The sequence below is a fragment of the Dryas octopetala genome, chromosome 2, assembly GCF_963921425.1.
Source record: "Dryas octopetala chromosome 2, drDryOcto1.1, whole genome shotgun sequence".
NCBI classification, from domain to species: Eukaryota; Viridiplantae; Streptophyta; class Magnoliopsida; order Rosales; family Rosaceae; genus Dryas; species Dryas octopetala.
In genome coordinates this window covers 8,006,598-8,026,957 of record NC_141367.1, presented here as the reverse complement: position 1 = coordinate 8,026,957, position 20,360 = coordinate 8,006,598, and the positions used below count along the sequence as shown (strand labels likewise).

Sequence of the window (20,360 nt, the reverse complement as noted above, 5' to 3'; positions counted from 1 at the left end):
ATATATGGTTGGAAAGATACGGATGTTAGCTTTACAGGGAATTTTACGAATTTTGATTTCAAGTTTTCTAACTCAAGATATGGCTGTTTTAGTGGAGGTAGCGCAGCAGTTCTGCGAGCTGAAAAGAAGTTACGCCCAAAAAGAGCCCAAATCAGCCCAAGGCCCACTTTTGGCCAAAAATTAGAAGTCTTAAGGAGCAAGGAATACACTTATCCCACATTGGAAAATCAGCAAAACCTCTCCACCTCCTCACTACTATATAAGACCCTCACTCTCTCACATATCATACATCTTCTACACCTTACACCTTTTTATTTTCTGAAAGTTAGAGAGAGAGAGAGAAGTTGGCTGTTCATTTTAAATTTTAATACTCGCAGTGCACGAATCTATATATAATATAGATGGCAAGCAAGGTCGATCCCACGAGGACTATTGTTGATCTTTGAATGATAATCTGAATGCTAAAAAGAAACAAGAGAACAAGACACGAGTGGCTGCCCAAGTTGTCACGCCTAGGGCAGCTGCTCACTTGAAATGAAACATACACACACACACACACGAATGGGAGGGAGTTTGTATGACTTGAAAACAGCAAATTAAACCTACTTTAAAGACTAAGATGCGCAACTAGCAAAGAGTATGAAACAGCAAGTTATCTTGTGAAAATAGATTGATAGATGATACTAGGACTCTAGGACTTTACCACTAGACCTCATATTCAATGTCATGATGCAATTTATGAAACCTTTAATTCCTATTGATGAATGCATTCGCATATTCACCTATGGCAAAGCATGAAATGCATGATTCCCCAAATGTATAAACAAGTGCATGACGTCTACCCTAGTTCTTGTACTCTATATGTGACCTATGCATGGCATCTACATAGGAACGCACAAACAGAATTCATTAAGCTTATATGAGAAAATAAATGCAATTAAACCCCTAGTGCATGGCGTCTACCCTAGGTGATCTAAAATTGATTTCACACAATCAGATTTTAGTCAATTACTAAGCCCTAGATTGTTTATCACTCACATTAGGGATTGATTGGTTATCCTCACCCTAAATTGATTAAATTCTAGATGCATTGATTAAATTCTAGATGCAATAATCCTAGGTGATCAATCAAGGATTGGAAACAACTAGAGAACAATGATAACAGTGAAATCAAAATCATCAAATCCATGGAATTAAATAAATAAGCAGCAACTACATAACCAAACCATTGAATATTCGGCCTAGGGCTGAATCCTAGGCCCTAGAAAACGTGATTAGTTCATGCTAAAAAACAAGAACAGCCACGAAATCATGTTTTTCATCTAACAATTACAAGAAAAGAGAAGAAGAAGAGAAAACACCCAAGGAGAGCTCATGCCTCCAGCAGCCCCTCTCTCTCTATTTTCTGATTTTTTCCAAGTGTGTCTCCTCCAAAATGAGAGAAAGAGATGAATATATAGGGGTGTGCGGCAGCTAGGGTTATCAAGGCTAGGAAAATGCGGCAGCTAGGGTTTGGAGAAAGAAGGATGTGCGGCAGCTAGGGTTTTGGGCTTAAGTTGTATGCGCAAGGCCCTAGGGCCTACCTCTCTCTCTTGCGCAAGGTGTAGCTGACTTCTATGGGCTTGGTGTAGCTGATTTCCTCCCCTATGAGCCTCCAATAAATCAGGAATTAAAATGAAATAAACAAGGTAATATCAAATCTGATTTTTTTAGAGCCCAATTAGGAAAGGAGAGCCTTGCAAGGTGCGGCCAGCCCTTCTCTCTTAGCACACACGCCACTTCCTTGGGCTGGGTTTCCATTTCTTCATGCTCTTGGACCCTCTCTTGATCTTGAGCTTCTCTTTAAACAGCAAAAATTTATTTAAGCTCAAAATGGGTTGATTTGCATCCGTTTAATTCCTATGGGCTTTCCACCTACAAAAGAGAAAAACACAAATAAATAACATAAAATATAGGGACTAAGTACAAAATACATGAAGATAGAGGGCCTAAAATGCAAACATTTAAGGACCCAACATTGGCGCAAGAAGGAGGAGGGCAGCAAGCCTTCTTGCTACCCTAGCCGCATCTCCCTTGGGTTTTTCTTTATTTTCTTTCCCATGTCTTTTTCTTTTGATATTATTTGTTTTCTTTAGTTATTTTGTTTGTTCTTGCTTTCATTATGGATTCAATGATTAGAATGGAAGTTAGATCTTTTATTTTCTTTTCTATGGTTTGAGTTTTTATTGCTTTGCTAAGTTGGATGATGAAACTTTAATTGTAAGTTATGCAATGGTGACACTTGTGATTTAATTTGATGCATGTAGTAAATCTTTGATCTCTAGTAAAATTGATTCTATTTGTTTGCACCCTTTGACTAGCTACCTTAGGGTAATTGTATCTAGATTATGTTGTGAAATTAAATAAGCTCAAAAGGATGATAATTTCAATTGGCAGCAAGTGAGTATCCTCAGAACGTACTCATGAGAAAAGGTATCATTGGATGTTCATAGGTTACATTAAGGTGGGTCTATGAAACGACCCGAACCTCGGGTCCATAAAAATACTGAATCTCAACTTTTTAAACCTGTTTTCTCTTTCTTTGAGCCATGCACAACAACATAAATAAATACAATTTTACCAAAAACATTAAATCGAAAACATTGTGTAAAAACAATTAAATAAAACTCCTGAGTCCCACTGTCTCGTCTTCTCCCCACTGCTTCCTCAGCCTGCTTAACCTGCAAAACAACTACAACCACACTGCACCATATCCATGGTGCACCGGGTCAATCAAACAAATAACCCGGTAAGCTCACTAGAGCTCGTATGAGTGAAATGATGAAATAATTATCCTCAAATTTCATATTTGATAATGATCCACAATATAATAATAATAATCACTCCATCATTCTGGCCAATCAATTGCCTAATCGTCAACTATTAACCTCAACCTCAATCATTCACATCCTAATTAATAACTTCAAACACAATTATATGCCTATACCATATCTCTAACTGGTTCACGATAATCCAATCCACTCATCATATTCCATAATCTTATGACAAATCATCAACATTCTCATCCTCAAGATTCAAGCCTAAACTTAACCAAATCCTAGCAAACACTGCAGACAAGCAACCAAACAAACAAACAGACTATCTAGTTTCACTCACATCGCTCTTTGAAATCCTCCAGCTTTTAAACTTTTTCTCAAATCCATTCTTTAAATCATCTCAAAACTGTAAATCAACCTCTGAAGAACGATTAATGCTCTCAAAATACTCCACAATTGAAACTTCCCGCCATTCTAGTACCCGAAGAACTGCTGGTCATATACTGAGGTAACTAAACTCGCCACATCTCGTGCATAGGCACGAGCAGGCAGATAAGCTCGCCATTTCCCGTGCAGAGCGAATCAATGCACGGGCAGGCAGATAAGCTCACCACATCCCGTGCAGAGCAAATCGATACACGGGCAGGCAGGAATGCTCGCCACTTCTCGTGCAGAGCATATCAATGGACGGGCAGGCAGGATAATCACCACTTCTCGTGCAGAGCATATCAATGCACGAGCAGGCAGGATGCTCGCCACTTCTCGTGCAGAGCGAATCAATGCACAAGCAGGCAGGTAACTAGGCTCGCCACTTCCCGTACAGAGCGAATCGATGCACGGGCAGGCAGGTATTCTCGCACAACCTCAATCACAACATTCCCAAACCATCTCATAAATATCCTTGTTTCGCAATATAACACCTATTGTATTTCTTTTCAGACTCACATCTACATAGGCGTCATCATCAACCCTTACTGTTTTGTCCGAATTACACCGAATCTTTTCGGAAGTTGATTCCTACTCACGACCCATCACTTGTCTGTCACTCAAATCATACTAACATTTCCTCAATAATTAATTTGATCGTTTTGTATAATAACTGTCTAATCATCATTCTCTATCCTCGACAATAACCATTCCTTAGCCTCAAATCCTCGTCAAATCATTCCCATGATTCAAATCCTACACCTAGCCTTCTCTAACATAAGTCAGCAAACACACAAAACAAACAATTCATTAACAATACTCTACAATAAAGTTCGATAAGTATCACTCATAATTTAACTACGTAAAAGACCGAAATACCCTTCACGGTGCCATTGCTCGGATACCAAATTCGGCAGCATAGTGTCCTCAAAAAGGCCTTCGGCTGGTAAACTTTATTACATTTATGCATTATCTTGAATTGCTTGGTTGTATTTCCATCAATTGCTGGTGGATTCTGAATTCTTAGCATTGCAAATGTTTGTTTGTGTGTGTGTGTGTGTATGTGGTGTGCGTGAGTTTCACAATCTACAAACCCCTTGCCGCGTGTGTGTGTTTGGTGATTATAATTGGTAAGTTGAATTGGTTTGATGTATATTTACCTATTCCTCGTGGGATCGACCTCGTACTTATACGCTATGCTTACATGAGCGATTCGTATACTTGCGATCTACAACTTGGTATTTGTTTCTAAATTCCAAGTAAAACAAGTTGTACAAAAAGGAGCAACAAAATGGCCCAAATCAGCCCAAGGCCCACTTTTGGCCGAAAATTAAAAGTCTTAAGAAGCAAGGAATACACTTATCCCACATTGGAAAATTAGCAAAACCTTTCATCACCCTACCTCTATAAATATATCTCATTCTCTCACAATTTGGAAGATTTCATTAGGTCAGACAATTCAGAAAAGAGAGAGCAGCCGAATTGGGAGAGAGAGTGAGAGGGTGGCGCCACTTGAGGGAGAATGAGAGACCATGTGCCGCAGCCCTAGCTCACCTTTGCCGTGAGCCTCCTTGCTGCTATGTCTCTCCTCTTCTTCTCTCTTGTGCTACTGCCATCCTCTTGTGATGTTCTTTGTTTTTCTTTTGATTTTCTTCTTTTTCTTTAGTTAGTTAGTTTGTTCTTGCTTTCATTGTGGATTCAATTATTATAATGGAAGTTAGATCTTTTATTTTCTTTATTATTATGTTTTGATTTTTTATTGCTTTGCTAAGTTGGATGATGAAACTTTAATTGTGAGTTATGCAATGGTAACACTTATGATTTAATTTGATGCATGTAGTAAATCCTTGATCTCTAGTAAAATTGATTCTATTTGTTTGCACCCTTTAACTAGCTACCTTAGGATAATTGCATCTAGATTATGTTGTGGAATTAAATAAGCTCAAAATTATGATAATTTCAATTGGCAGCAAGTGAGTATCCTAAGAACATACTCATGAGAAAATGGGTCATTGGACGTTTATAGGTTACATTAAGGTGGGTCTATGCTCCATGTGTTTACCGTTTTCACAAAACTTAATGACTCTTGCATGAATAACAGTTGCCCTAGGGAATGCCTAACAAAGCTCTTAGGGAACATGCAAGTTAACTGACTAGGGGAGGCCTAAGAAGCTCTTAGTATATGCATAAGGAGAACAATAGTTAGAAGTGTCCTCAAAAAGGCCTTCGGCTGGTAAACTTTATTACATTTATGCATTATCTTGAATTGCTTGGTTGTATTCCCTTGAATTAGTGTGGATTCTGAATTCTTAGCATTGCAATTGTGTGTGTGTGTATGTGGTGTGCGTGAGTTTCACAATTTACAAACCCCCTGTCGTGTGTGTGTGTTTGGTGATTCTAATTGGTAAGTTGAATTGGTTTGATGTATATTTACCTAATCCTCATGGGATTGACCTCGTACTTATACGCTATGCTTACATGAGCGATTCGTATACTTGCAAGCTACAACTTGGTATTCGTTTCTAAATTCCAAGTAAAACAAGTTGTACAAAAAGGAGCAACATTAGATAAACAGAACTAAATCAATATATACACAATAGATTCAACTCCAATCCTCACTATGGCATACTCTCAATGATAAACACTCAAGAATTGGGTTGATATGTGCACTCAAAGATATATGTGAGAGAAAATATGTATCAAAAACAATTAGCTCACATATGTACATGAAATAACGACACATTAGAAAGAAATACTGATCTCATGGAAAGGAATCAACGTGCTTGAAATAGAATCAATAACCATAGACTCCCTTCTCAAATAGACTCCACATAAGTATAATACACGTCTCTTGAGATCAGTTAGGGCTTTAATAGGGTTATAATGAAAGTTTAGGATAGGATAGGATATTGAAATGAAAAGAAAACACAAAGGGCTAAAAACTATGGAATTGCAAGCATTAATAGAACATTCTGAGGCATACCTTGCTTCTTTGCACTTCATAGCTCAATTTGACTCTTTTTACTCACTTTTTCTTTTGAACCCGCCCCATCTCTTTCTTTGCTTTCTTTTCTTTTTCTTTTCTTTGGGCGCGGCATACATACTTTTCTGACACATTTTTGTACAGGCTATGCATTTTCACTTCTTTTCCACCTCAATCAATATGTAAACACATTGCAATATCATAGATAGGGTAAAACGGGTAAAAGGGGAGTAGCACCCCCAAACTTAGGGTTTGGTATGAGGTAACAAAGAAAACGGCTCCAAAGGCTCAAAATGGGTAACTAAGGATAAAATTAGTAATGGGCAGGCTTTTTAGGCTATGGGATTGATGATTGTTCATTTTACGCTATTTTATGATACTAACTCCCTAACCTAGAGTGTTAGAACTCGATCCTTTTGTGTCTGTTGTCTTGTTTTTGTGTTTTTAGGTTAAATGAAGCAATGATGGAGAAAGAAGCTAAATGAGGCTATTTTGAGCTAAAATGGAAGAAATGAGAAAAAGAATCTTGATGGAATCTGCTAGAAGGATCTGGAATCTGGAAGGAATCTTTGGAGAATCTCAGACAGAATCTTTTAGGGAATCTTTTTGGTCAAGGTTGACTTTTGGTCAAAGTCAAAGTCAATGGTCAACTGTGCCACATCATCACATGACATGGACTACACATGCAGCCCATGCACTATGGGCCATGAGCATAACCCTAGCCCAACGGACCAAGGCCATGCGCCTATTGCAAGCCCAATTGGAGGAAGCCCAAGTTGTGTCATTCCAAGGTCCAAGAGCCCAAGTCATAAAGCCATGCGCAAGCCATGCATCCCTAAAGCCCATCACGCCACTTGCTTGTTGCAGCCAGCCCATGTTCTTCTAAAGGAAACCCTAGCCCATCACGCCTACAAAGAGAAAGCCCAAGGAATCCTAGCTGAAAAAGAAGTCAAAACCCTGGAAAATAGAGTACCAATTTCGACAGCAATTCTGTAATTCTCCAGAATGAATCAGGTAGCATGCCATATATGGTTGGAAAGATACGGATGTTAGCTTCGCAGGGAATTTTACGGATTTCGATTCCGAGTTTTCTAGCTCAAGATATGGTCATTTTAGTGGAGGTAGCGCAGCAGTTCCGAGAGCTGAAAAGAGAGTTACGCCCAAAAAGAGCCCAAATCAGCCCAAGGCCCAAGCTTGGCCGAAAATTGTAAGTCTTGGTGTGCAAGGAATGCACTTATCCCACATTGAAGAGAAAGAGAAATCTCAGCCCCACTCTCCTCTATAAATACATCTTTATAACTCAAGGAGAGGGTTCTCCTCTCTGAAATTTCAGAAACCCTAGTTGTTCTCTCTCTCTCTCTCTCTCTCTCTCTCTCTCTCTCTCTCTCTCTCTCTCTCTCTCTCTTGTAGCCGCCAATACCCTAGCCTCCTTTCTCTCTCTTTCTTTTCTCACGCAGCCTAGGAACCCTAGCAGCCCCCATTATTTCTCTTCCCTTACCGCAGCCACCATCATCTCTCTTTCTTTATTTTTCTGCTGAACCGAAGGAGGAGGAAGGAGTCAAGTCACTGCCACCTTGTGCCGCTGCTGCCACCTTGTGCCGCCGCTGCTGCCACCTTCTAAGGATGTTCTCTTTGTTTTTCTTTTGGAATTCTAGTTTTTAATTGTTTTGTTTAATTAGTTTGCTTTCCAACATGGATTGAGAATTTATTTATATTAGTCTGATTTTCTTTTCTATTTTAATTATGTAGGTTTATTTATTCTATCTTGCATATTAGTTGTAGGTTAATTAATAGATTTGCTTGCTTTAACAAATCGTTTATCCGTCTCTTGGTCTGTTAGTTTGATGTTTGCGTGTATTAAATTTCCATTATCTATTTGAACCCGTCACTAGTTGTTTGCATCCTTTGACTGGCCACCTTAGGGTAATTGCATCTAGTTTATTTGTTAGGTTTAGCTGTGAAATAGTCAAAGACACTAAACCACAAGTAACAAAGGAATAAGGGATTATTCTTGGTAGTGGGGTTGGGCGACCTCTATAAGGAAATAGTCAAAGCTTATATGTTGTGCATGTTTGACGTTCTCATAAAACTTAATGACTCCTGCATGGGTAACAGCTGCCTTAGCTTGAACTAGGGAACATGTAGGTTAACTGGCTAAGGAAGGCCCAAGAAGCTCTTAGTTTATGCATTAGGAGAACAATTGCGAGAAAGTAACTAGCCAAACCTTTTTAGCAGTCAAACTTTAATACATTGTGTTCAAATTAACTGTCATTAGCCTTGGATGGTTATTGCATGCTTATCTGATTTGAAACTGAAAACTTAACATTGCAAGATAGAATAAAGGGTGTGTGCATGTAGTGATGTGTGCGTGTGTTTCCATCTTTCCAAAACCCCCAATTTAGTTATTCTATTGATTATTTGAATTGATTTGTTGTTTGTTAACCATTCCCTGTGGGATCGACCTCGTGCTTGTACGCTTTACTACTGATGCGATTCGTGCACTTGCGAGTATACTTGGAATGAAATAGATGTTTATTTTGTTCTAAGAAAACATTCAACAAGTTTTTGGCGCCGTTGCCGGGGAATGGTGTCTAATATCAATGAATTGATTTGATTAATCATTAGAATTAGGATATATTAGTTAGATTTGTTTTTGGTTAGTTTTTTGTTTAAATAAATGCCGTGACTTTACAAGCATATTCTCTATTGATTTGGTGTTTGCTTTTGTAGATGCTGAGAGCAACAATGGGAGAAAGAGGAAGAGAAGACGCAAGTAGAGGAATGACAATGTCAGGCTGAAAGACAGTAAATCAAGCGCTGATTGGGAGGCAACCCAAGCTTTTTCAAGAATCCAAGAGATCACTATAAGGAGGCCGCGCCTACACTTGGACTGTCCAAACTTGCATCCGCAAGTAAAAAATTCCTCCATTCTTGTTTCATTTGACCATTCTTATTTCATTTGTGTGTTTATTTGGTTTTGAATAATTGCAATTTTCCTATTGCTTGTTTTGAGCATTCATGCATTTAATTTGTATACATTGAGGGCAATGTATCATTTAAGTTTGGGGGGAAAGCAATGGTGTCGTAGCTTGTTTATTAGGTTTTTAGTTTTTAAATTTTGTAAAATAAAAAATTTCGTTTTGGCTTTAGAGGTCCGGTCCTCTAGGGCATTTTTCAAAAAAAAAAAAAAAAAGTTTTGTTTCTTTTGTTTTTAAACTTAGGGAGTCAAATCCCACATCAAAATGCAATTTTCTAAGATTCATTTCACCCTAATGATGGAATTGAATCTTTAGAACCTTGTTGCAACATTGTTTTTAAAGTGATTTGAGTCTTTTGTGTGTTTTGGTTAGTTTTTGAGTCCCCAACAAGTTGATTGATTGTTTATGACTTTTGAGAAGCATGTTTAGCATTGTGTCTATGATATGTATTCTTCTTTTCCTAATATTGTTCCATAACCTATTTTATGATTCTATGTGATTGGGCCTTATTTTCATGAACTTGAGTTGTGATTTGCATGATTTAGTGATTCATATGCATCTTAGAGTAGACTTATGTGACCCATGTGAAGTTTTGAGCCTTGTCCTTCATTTCGCGAGTGTTGTACATGACTTTATTCTTTTCTCGTTATTTAAGTCGTTGTATGATCTCATTGTTTTTCATCAAATGCTTGAAATGTATATATTTTTGAATCAATGAACTAGAACTTCTTTCTTATTCTAGGCAAAGCATGTTTATAACTACATGAATCTTAGAAGATGATTTTAGGCCATGTTTGTTTTACCTATAGCCTAAAAAGCCAACCCTTATGTGTTTTATCCCTAGTTAACCCTTTTGAGCCTTATAGCTTTTTCTTTGTTTACCCATACTATATACCCAAACCCTAAGTTTGGGGGTGCTATACCCCTTTTACCCGTTTTACCCTATTATGGTAGTGCAATGTGTTTTACATATTGATTGAGGTGGAAAAGAAATGAAAATGCATAGCTTATACAAAAATGTGCTGAGATTGTACACCGTGCCCAAAAAGAAAAAAAAATAAAAATAAAAAGAAAGAAAGAAATAGTTGGGACGGTTTCAAAAGAAGAATTAAGCAAAAGAGTTCAAATTGAGCTATGTAGTGCAAAGAAGCAAGGTATGCCTTAGAATGATCTATTGTTCTTGCAAATTCCATAGTTTATAGCCCTTTGTTTATCCCTTTCATTTCAATATCATACCTTACCCTAAGCCTTCATTATAACCCCTATGAAGCCCTAATTGATTTTAGAGAAGTGCAGTTCTTAATGTGGAGTCTAGGAGGGAAGGGAGCTTATGGTTATTGATTGTATTTCAAGTGTTTTGATTTTCCCTTCCTTGAGATCTTGTTTCCTTTCAAATGTGCCTATCTTTCATGCTAATATGTGAGCTATTTCTCTTTGATTATATAAATTCTCTCACATATCCTTTGAGTGCACAATTCAACCCAATTCTTGAGTGCTTTATTGTTGAGGGTATCCTTTAGTGAGGATTGAAGTTGAATCTATTTTGTATATGTTGATTTATTTCTTGTTTGTCCAACACTTGGGTTATGAAGAGAATGACCTATATGCACAATGGAGGAGTAAGGTATGTTATTTGAAGCAGTATTAGAATTTGAAGAATAAATGTTATATATGCCTTGCTCTACTATGTTATTGTTGGTCATACTCATGATGTCAGTTGTTGGGAAAGTTAGTTAGTTTGTTTTTGAGTCTTTGAGTCTTTTTCTTTATTTTCTTTGCTCGAGGACTAGCAAAGTCTAAGTTTGGGGGTGTGATGAGTGTTCATTTTACGCTATTTTATGATACTAACTCCCTAACCTAGAGTGTTAGAACTCGATCCTTTTGTGTCTGTTGTCTTGTTTTTGTGTTTTTAGGTTAAATGAAGCAATGATGGAGAAAGAAGCTAAATGAGGCTATTTTGAGCTAAAAATGGAAGAAATGGGAAAAAGAATCTTGAGGGAATCTACTAGAAGGATCTGGAATCTAGAAGGAATCTTTGGAGAATCTCAGACAGAATCTTTTAGGAAATCTTTTTGGTCATGGTTCACTTTTGGTCAAAGTCAAAGGTCAAAGGTCAAAGTCAATGGTCAACTGTGCCACATCATCGCATGACATGGACTACACATGCAGCCCATGCACTATGGGCCATGAGCATAACCCTAGCCCAAAGGATCAAGGCCATGCGCCTATTGCAAGCCCACTTGGAAGAAGCCCTAGTTGTGTCATTCTAAGGTCGAAGAGCCCAAGTCATACAACCATGTGCAAGCCATGCATCCCTAAAGCCCATCACGCCACTTGCTTGTTGCAGCCTGCCCATGTTCTTCTAAAGGAAACCCTAGCCCATCACGCCTACAAAGAGAAAGCCCAAGGAATTCTAGTTGAAAAAGAAGTCAAAACCCTGTAAATAGAGTACCAATTTCGACAGCAATTCTGTAATTCTCCAGAATGAATCAGGTAGCATGCCATATATGGTTGGAAAGATACGGATGTTAGCTTCGCAGGGAATTTTACGGATTTCGATTCCGAGTTTTCTAGCTCAAGATATGGTTATTTTAGTGGAGGTAGCGTAGCAGTTCCGCTAGCTGAAAAGAGAGTTACGCCCAAAAAGAGCCCAAATCAGTCCAAGGCCCTAGCTTGGCCGAAAATTGTAAGTCTTGGTGTACAAGGAATGCACTTATCCCCCATTGAAGAGAAAGAGAAATCTCAGCCCCACTCTCCTCTATAAATACATCTTTATAACTCAAGGAGAGGGTTCTCCTCTCTGAAATTTCAGAAACCCTAGTTGTTCTCTCTCTCTCTCTCTCTTTCTTGTAGCCGCCAATACCCTAGCCTCCTTTCTCTCTCTTTCTTTTCTCACGCAGCCTAGGAACCCTAGCAGCCCCCATTATTTCTCTTCCCTTGCTGTAGCCACCATCATCTCTCTTTCTTTATTTTTCTGCTGAACCGAAGGAGGAGGAAGGAGTCAAGTCGCTGCCACCTTGTGCCGCTGCTGCAACCTTGTGCCGCCGCTGCCACCTTGTGCTGCCGCTGCTGCCACCTTCTAAGGATGTTCTCTTTGTTTTTCTTTTGGAATTCTAGTTTTTAATTGTTTTGTTTAATTAGTTTGCTTTCCAACATGGATTGGGAATTTATTTATATTATTCTGATTTTCTTTTCTATTTTAATTATGTAGGTTTATTTATTCTATCTTGCATGTTAGTTGTAGGTTGATTAATGGATTTGCTTACTTTAACAAATCGTTTATCCGTCTCTTGGTCTGTTAGTTTGATGTTTGCGTGTATTAAATTTCCATTATCTATTTGAACCCGTCACTAGTTGTTTGCATCCTTTGACTGGCCACCTTAGGGTAATTGCATCTAGTTTATTTGTTAGGTTTAGCTGTAAAATAGTCAAACACACTAAATCACAAGTAACAAGGGAATAAGGGATTATTCTTAGTAATGGGGTTGGGAGACCTCTATAAGGAAATAATCAAAGCTTATATGTTGTGCATGTTTGACGTTCTCATGGATCTTAATGACTCTTACATGGGTAACAGCTGCCTTAGCTTGGACTAGGGAACATGTAAGTTAACTGATTAATGAAGGCCCAATAAGCTCTTAGTTTATGCCTTACGAGAACAATTGCGAGAAAGTAACTAGCCAAATCTTTTTAACAGTCAAACTTTAATACATTGTGTTCAAATTAATTGTCATTAGCCTTGGATGGTTATTGCATGCTTATCTGATTTGAAACTGAAAACTTAACATTGCAAGATAGAATAAAGGGTGTGTGCGTGTGTTTCCATCTTTCCAAAACCCCCCATTTTGTTATTCTATTGATTATTTGAATTGATTTGTTGTTTATTAACCATTCCCTGTCGGATCGACCTCATGCTTGTATGGGTTTGGAAGCCCATGAAGAGAGGAGAAAAACCCACTAACCAATTTCTCGATCGGAGCTCCAAGGTGGCCGAAATCGGCAAGAGAAACCGACGGCGCGACTAGCTCTCTCCGGCGATTTCCTACGCACAGGGGTGGCGGGCCGGCGAGGGGAAGCACAGAAGAGAATGGCCGGCTCACAGGGGTCACGACGGTGGTCTCGTGCCGCCGGGAAAATGGCCGGAGGCTGTCCTCCGGTTGTGGTGTCGCGCGCATAAAGAGGAAGAGAGAGATGAGAGTCTGCGAGGGAGAGAGAGAGAGAGAGGTCGGGAGAGAGAAAACTCAGGGGGGTGGTCGGCGTCGGGGTGCTCGCCGGACGTCGAGATCGGCGGTGGCTGGGAAGGGGGGTGTGTGCGCGAGAACGAAAGTTCGAGAGAGAGAGAGAGAGAGAAAGTGTAATCGGGGAGAGAGAGAGGCAAAATCAGTTGAGAGAGAGAGAGTGAGATGAGATTTGGGTTTTAAAAACTATTTAAGTAAAAATTACACATATGCCCCTCGCTTCAAACGCCCATATTTCTTAAACCGTAACTCGGATCGATGAAATCGTGGGCTCGAAGCCTATCCAACCGACCCAAAGTCAAAATCAAAGGCACATTTATTTTGAAAGTCAACTTTGGGTCAACCCCAGATTTTAAAAAAAATTAAGTCAAAACCCCTTTTATTTTCCAAATAAATCCCAAAATCTTTAAAATAAAATTCAACATCCTAAAAGAAAACTTTTAAAATCATAGTTAAAATAAAAATTTAAATTTCGAGTGAAAATTTGGGTCGGGTCGTTACAAAAGGACGCAAACAACTAGTGACGGATTCAATCAGATAATGAGAATTTAATACATGCAAACATCAAATTAATTAATCAAGAGACGGATAAACGATTTGTTAAAGCATGGCATCTCTGAAAATCAACCTACAACTAACATGCAAGATAGAATAATTAAACCTACATAATTAAAATAATAAACAGAAAACTGAAATAAATAAAAAAAATCTGAATTACATAAATAAAATCTCAATCCATAATTATAACAAAATCAGAAACACAAAACTAAATTAAAAGAAGAATTCTAAACAAAAATAATTGAAGAACATCAAGAGGGGGTTGCGGCAAGGCAAGGAGGAGAAGGGAACCACACACAAGCAGGTGGCTCACGGCTAGGGTGAGCTAGGGCTTGCGGCAGAGGCTCCTTCTTCCTTGCTGCCACGCCTCTCTCTTCCTCTCTCTAGAACTCGGCACCTCTCTCTCTCTTTGGAATTCTGAAACTCTGAAAAATAATAAACATTGAAGGTCTAAAGGTTGAGAGAACATGATATATTTATAGAGGTGTGAGGGAGAAATCCTTGTGAGGCAAGGCTTAGGGTTATGCGGCAGCAGCTAGGGTTTGGGAAGCTTGGGCTTGCGGCAAGGGCTTGCATCTTGGGCTTAACTGACTCACACAAGGCCTCTAGGGTTTCAGTGCATGCGCATGGGCTGCTGGTCTTGGCGTATTGGGCTTGGGCTACTGGGCTTCTGGGGTTGGTGCATGCATGCATGCATGGCCCAACTGATTTCGGCATCCCATAGGCCCATGGCCCATTTGACTTGTTGACTTGTCATAGTTGACCCTCATTTCCATTTGAATTCAAATTCATTTCTTCCCTCCATTTATTTCCATGGATGTCCACCATCTTCTAGAAGCTTCTGGAACCTTGACTTGATAGAGTTGACTTTGACCAACCTTTCCTAGTCCAACTAGGATTTCTTGTAAATGAAGGATTCCTTATCCATTTCGACTTCTCGTAATGACCATATTGCCCCTGGGGTCTCCTAGTGTCATTAGGACTCCTTTCCCAAGTAGGGTTAGGTTTCCTAGTTCAACCAGAAATTCCTGTTTCAATCAGGATTTCTCATTTCTGGCTCGACAATGATGGTTCTGGACTTGGCGTTTCCTAGTGTGACTAGGAATCCTCATTTGACTAGGATTTATGCTCTTTTCCTGGTTTGACCAGGAAATGACTCATTTTCCTAGTTTGACCACGAAATGTCCCAAAACGGCTCCATTTGCTCCTTTTTCCTATTTCTGCTTCATTTGACCTGAAAACACAAAAATAAAACAAGAAACACAAATATCGAGTTCTAACACTCTGGGTTAAGGAATTAATATCATAAAGTGATGCAAAATGCACACTCATCACACCCCCAAACTTAGATTTTGCTAATCCTCAAGCAAATAAAATAAAGAAAAAACTCAAAACTGACTCTAACATCCCAACAATTGAATTCATGCGCATAACCATTAATCACATAGGAAAGAAAGGCATATAAATTGCATTCTCCAAATTCTAATAACATTTCAAATAACACACCTCACTCCTCTATTGTCATATAGGCCATCCTTGACACAAATCCAAGTGTTAGATCGATAAACAAAACTAAATCAATATATACACAAAAGATTCAACTCCAATCCTCATTATGACATACTCTCAATGATAAACACTCAAGAATTGGGTTGATATGTGCACTCCACTACAACAAAATTGACTTTTTATGACATTTAATTAATGGCGTTTTAAAAATTAATGTATTATTATGGCGTTTTATTTTAAAATGCCATGGAATGCAATATATAAGTTGTTAATTATGACAATTAAGCAAAAATGTCATTGAATAATGAAACAATGATGTGGATACTACGCCATCAAAAATTGAAAATGAAATGGCTTTTTTTCAATGTCATGGATACTCTAACTAAACCATGACCACTCATAAATGTCATAAAATTAATGGCAAAGGGAACACTGTCATGGATACTTGAATTCAGGACACTCTTTCAACGCCATGGAAAAATTTGGTGAATTAAAAAAATTTTAGCGAAAATATTTGGCTCCAATGGGCGGGAATGAAAATTTTTGTAGAAATACGAGCCTCACCCACCTTTAGACTCAGCCACACACTGAACCAAATTTGGATTACCTTAGTTTCAGCATGGCTCAATCCGGATTGAGGGCAAAGTAAATGTGATTTGCGCTGGAAGATATTAGACTGGAAATTAATTTAAGGTGGTAAGGTGTTGTTTGCTCCAACACTCCACTCTACGCACTGCCGCCGTGAGCCGTGAGGTTTATTTTTCAGATAAGGAGCCAACGATTTTAATTTCAATACGTAAACCAAACAACAATGGCTCAGACCTGCGTTTCCACTTCAGCCTCGTCTTTCAGATTCAACTCCCTCCTCTTCGAAACTTCAGCCTCGTCTTTCAGATTCAACTCCCTCCTCTTCACCCCCAACCCTAGCTCTTGTCTCCAACGCTTTCCTTCCAGGTACTTTCTCACCAACCTCAACCTCAATCTCTATATTTTCTTTTTAACTTTGATGTTTGGTTTCCGAGAATGTGAATTCATTTCTAATTTTGAGTTTTGAATTTTTTATCTTCATTATTTAGTGAATCTCAAATTTCTAATATTAATAGAGGTGTTTTGATTGGCCAAGATAAGAAATTTCATACTTCATAATCCAAAAAAATAACTGCAAACTCAAAATTTCAATTAATTGCTGACAAAAAATTTGTATGTTTAGTCTTAAGTGTTGTAATGTTTATCTAAAAGTTGGGGGAACTTCTTCAGCTTAAGCTCAATTGAGAGGTCATGCTTTGACTTTCCAAACATCTAGGATTAAAAAATTTACCCAATTCTGTACATTTTGTACCTTTACTTTATTCATGAAATTTTTAGCTAAGGTTACCACAAGATAAAGGAAAACTTACAGCTTTCTTTCCATTTTATTGGTGTCAGATAGAACATTAAGTTTTTTATGTTTTGCAGGAAATTGAAAAAGTTAGCTGGAAATGGCAAAAACCTCCCGAGTTCTCCAGTGAAAGCTGTCTACTCTGGTGAATTTTGGGTACCAGATAGGAGTTCTCGTCCAGGAATTTGGTCCATAATGTGGGTTTGGATTTGATTCATGCCAGCATGATTAGTTTTATGTTGGATAAATTCAAGTTAATTTATTTTAATTATGTCATTTTGAATATGATGTTTTAGGGATGATTTGCAATTTCCATCTCCGCTATACTTTCCTGCATATGCACAGGGACAGGGGCCACCCCCAATGGTGCAAGAACGCTTTCAAAGTGTTATTAGTCAACTTTTCTATCATATAAGGTGGTAGCTTAGGTGAGTTCTGCACTTCTAGTTACTATCTTTTAACTCATGGTTTTGTTGATATTTTGACTCTCAGAGCATAATACGTTGTGGGGGAGCTCTTGATGATGACATGACAAATATTATTGTTGCTCAACTTCTTTACCTTGATGCTGTTGATCCTAAGAAGGTCTGTTAGGTGTTATTTTTATACTATTTTATTCATGTTTCTGGTTTCCAGTCTCTCTCTGTCTGTTTGTCTATCTGTCACACTCTCTCTCTCTCTCTCATGCATGCGTCTTGCAATGATTTTTTGGTAAGGTAAAGACAATTGTGCAATTAATTGATCAGTTTGTGTGTCTTCTTGTAACGACCCGACTCAAATTTCAGTAGAAATTAAAATTTTTATTTTTTATTTATAATGGTCATTTAAAGGCGTAGTGGGAGATTAAATTATGAGACTTCGTATTTTGTTCCAAGGAATTATTTTAAATATTTTGAGAATTTATTTGAGAAATAAAAGGTTTTGAATTTAAATTTTAAATTTTTGATTTTAAATTGGGCTTGACCCGAAGTTGACTTTTAAAATTAGTAGGCTTTTGATTTTGACTTTTGGCCCGTTGGATAGATCCCGATCCCACGAGTTCGTAAACATGAAGTACGCGTAAATCGGAATTACAGTTTGGGTTTTACGGACGTTCAAAGTGAGAGGCAATTTTGTAAATTTCATGAAATGGGTTTTAAAAACCCCAAAGGGACCAGAAAATTCTGGATTTTTCTCTCCCCACTCACGACTTACTCTCTCTCCCTGTTTTTCTCTCCCCGACGCCACTCCCCTCGGACACTATCCTTCTCTCCGGCCTGCTTCCCTCGCCGTCCGGCCAGGAGGAGGCAACGGCACCACCTCAGCCTCCCCCTTCTCTCTCTCTCTCTCCTCCCCCGATCTTTTTCTCTCTCCCCGCAGGCTCATCTCTCTCTTCCCCTCTGTGCGCGCGACACCATCACCGGAGGACAACCTCCAGTCACTTTCCCAGCGGCACGAGGCCACCGTCGCAACCCCCGTGAGCCGGCCGTCCTCCTCCGTGCCCCCCTCACCGGCCCGCCACCCCTGTGCGCAGGAAATCTCCGAAGAAAACTTCCCCAGCCGCCGGCTTCTCTTGCCGATTCTGGCTATCTTCGAGCTCCGATCAAGAAATTGGTTAGTGGGTTTCCTTCCTCTCTTCATGGGCTTTCAAACCCATATAGTATAGTTTATCAATTTTGAGCAATTGTGATTTTGGAAAATTGGGGTTTATGACCCATTTCGGGTCCCCTTTAAATTTCAGTTTTCTGGAGGTGTTCTTGGATGTGTTGGGACATTTTTACCCCTAGGAACCCATAATTTATGATTAGTTTTGGGAATTTGAAATAAATTGGAGAAATGGATAGTGTTTGGGTCTTGAGGGACTTGATTGTTAGAGGTTTACAAGCTATTTCGGGTTTGTTTTAAAATTTGGATTTGAGGATTGTTCTTAGATAATTTTTGGACAATATTAATCCATATGAAACCCCATTTGAAGTTTAGAATCGAAAAGGGTGTGGCTTTTGGAGAAATTATGAAATTCGATGTTGGTGGCACCATTTTGAGCGGCGACGGCAGTGGTTCTGACCACCCCGCTGTCATGATGATTATCTAACATCAATTTCTGTAACGACCCAATCCGAATTTCACAAGAAATCAAAATTTTTATTCGTAATGGCCATTTAGAGGTGTAGTGAGAAATTGAATTGTGAGACTTCGTATTTTTCTCAAAAGTTATTTTAGGTATTTTGAGAATTTATTTGGATCATTTTGGGAATTTATTTTGAAAATAAAAAGGTTTTGGTTTATTTTTAATCTACGTTTTAAATTGGGATTGACCCAAAAGTTGACTTTTAAAACTAATGGGCTTTTGATTTTGACTCTGGGCCCGTTACAAAGGTCTCGAGCCCACGATTTCATAGACATGTAGCACGCGTTGATCCGAGTCACGGTTTAGGAGTTACGGATCGTACAAGTGTGGGGCAATTGTGTAAAATTGCACTTAAGGGGTTTTAAAAAGCCATTTTTATTTCTGAAAATTCAGATTCTCTCTCTTCTCTCCAGAAAATTCTACAACTCTCTCTCTCTCTATTTCCTCCTCTCTCTCCCGCAACCCCCCTCGACGGCCCGCAATCCAGGAGGTGCCACAGCCACCACCACCACCACAACCCTTGATGCCGGCCGCTTCCCTGTCGACCCAGACAGCCGTGCGACCCCCCTCCCTCGCCGGCGCCGACCGTCCACCCTGAGCCCCCCAATTTCTCTCTTTCTCCCCTTCTCTGTGCGCGACCACCAGCCACCAACACCAACGTCTCTCGCCGTCGCCGACCTCCGACGACCTCCCCTCAGGCCGGCCGACACCCCTAGTCTTCCCCCTTCCTCGAGCAGCTCCCTTGACCCGCGGAAACAGCACAGAAAACCCCCCAAACCGCCAGCCTTGTTCTCCAAATTCTGGCTAGTTTTTCACCATGAATTCTCCAGTGTTTTAGTGGGTTTTCTCCTTGAGGTATGAGCTTCCTTTTCCCTATGTATTAGCTGTTTATTTTGAGTAATTGTGAAAAGTCGAAAATTGGGTTTTTGAAACCATTTCGGGTTGTTCTTTAATTTTCGGACTAGGGGGCAGTTTTTTTGTTTTGAGTAACAAATTCTATTTCTAGGAACCCCAATTGTGGTTTAAGATTGAAGGATTGAGTGGGTTTAAAGAATTAGGCATTTCTTGGCTAAAAATTTATTTCGGGGCAGTCACTGTGGGCGGCACTTTCAGTAAATTCGAACCCCATTGTAAATTCATGACTAAGGGATTATTAAGGGACAATTTGGTGTGAATTGTTGGTTTTGGATGTTTCAATTATTGTTGGAGAAAAACGAAGATATTTTAGAACTAGTTTGACACCTTGTTAATACCGATTTCACTCTAGGACGAGCTTTCCGACCGAAGTGAGTCTCGGACAAGTTTCTTTTTAAGTTTGGGATTTGTTTTAAATCCTTGGGTGAAATTAGGTTCAGCTGGACAAGTTT

At 39.1% G+C, this 20,360-nt stretch overlaps 1 long non-coding RNA gene across 1 annotated transcript; it reads left to right on the top strand.

The window, feature by feature from the left end:
* The first annotated feature begins 16,382 nt into the window (after positions 1-16,382).
* LOC147292874 (uncharacterized) lies at positions 16,383-17,307 on the top strand. Its single transcript, XR_015120518.1, has 3 exons — positions 16,383-16,462; positions 16,964-17,083; positions 17,183-17,307. It is a non-coding gene; the product is annotated as an uncharacterized LOC147292874 (long non-coding RNA).
* Positions 17,308-20,360: the final 3,053 nt, after the last annotated feature.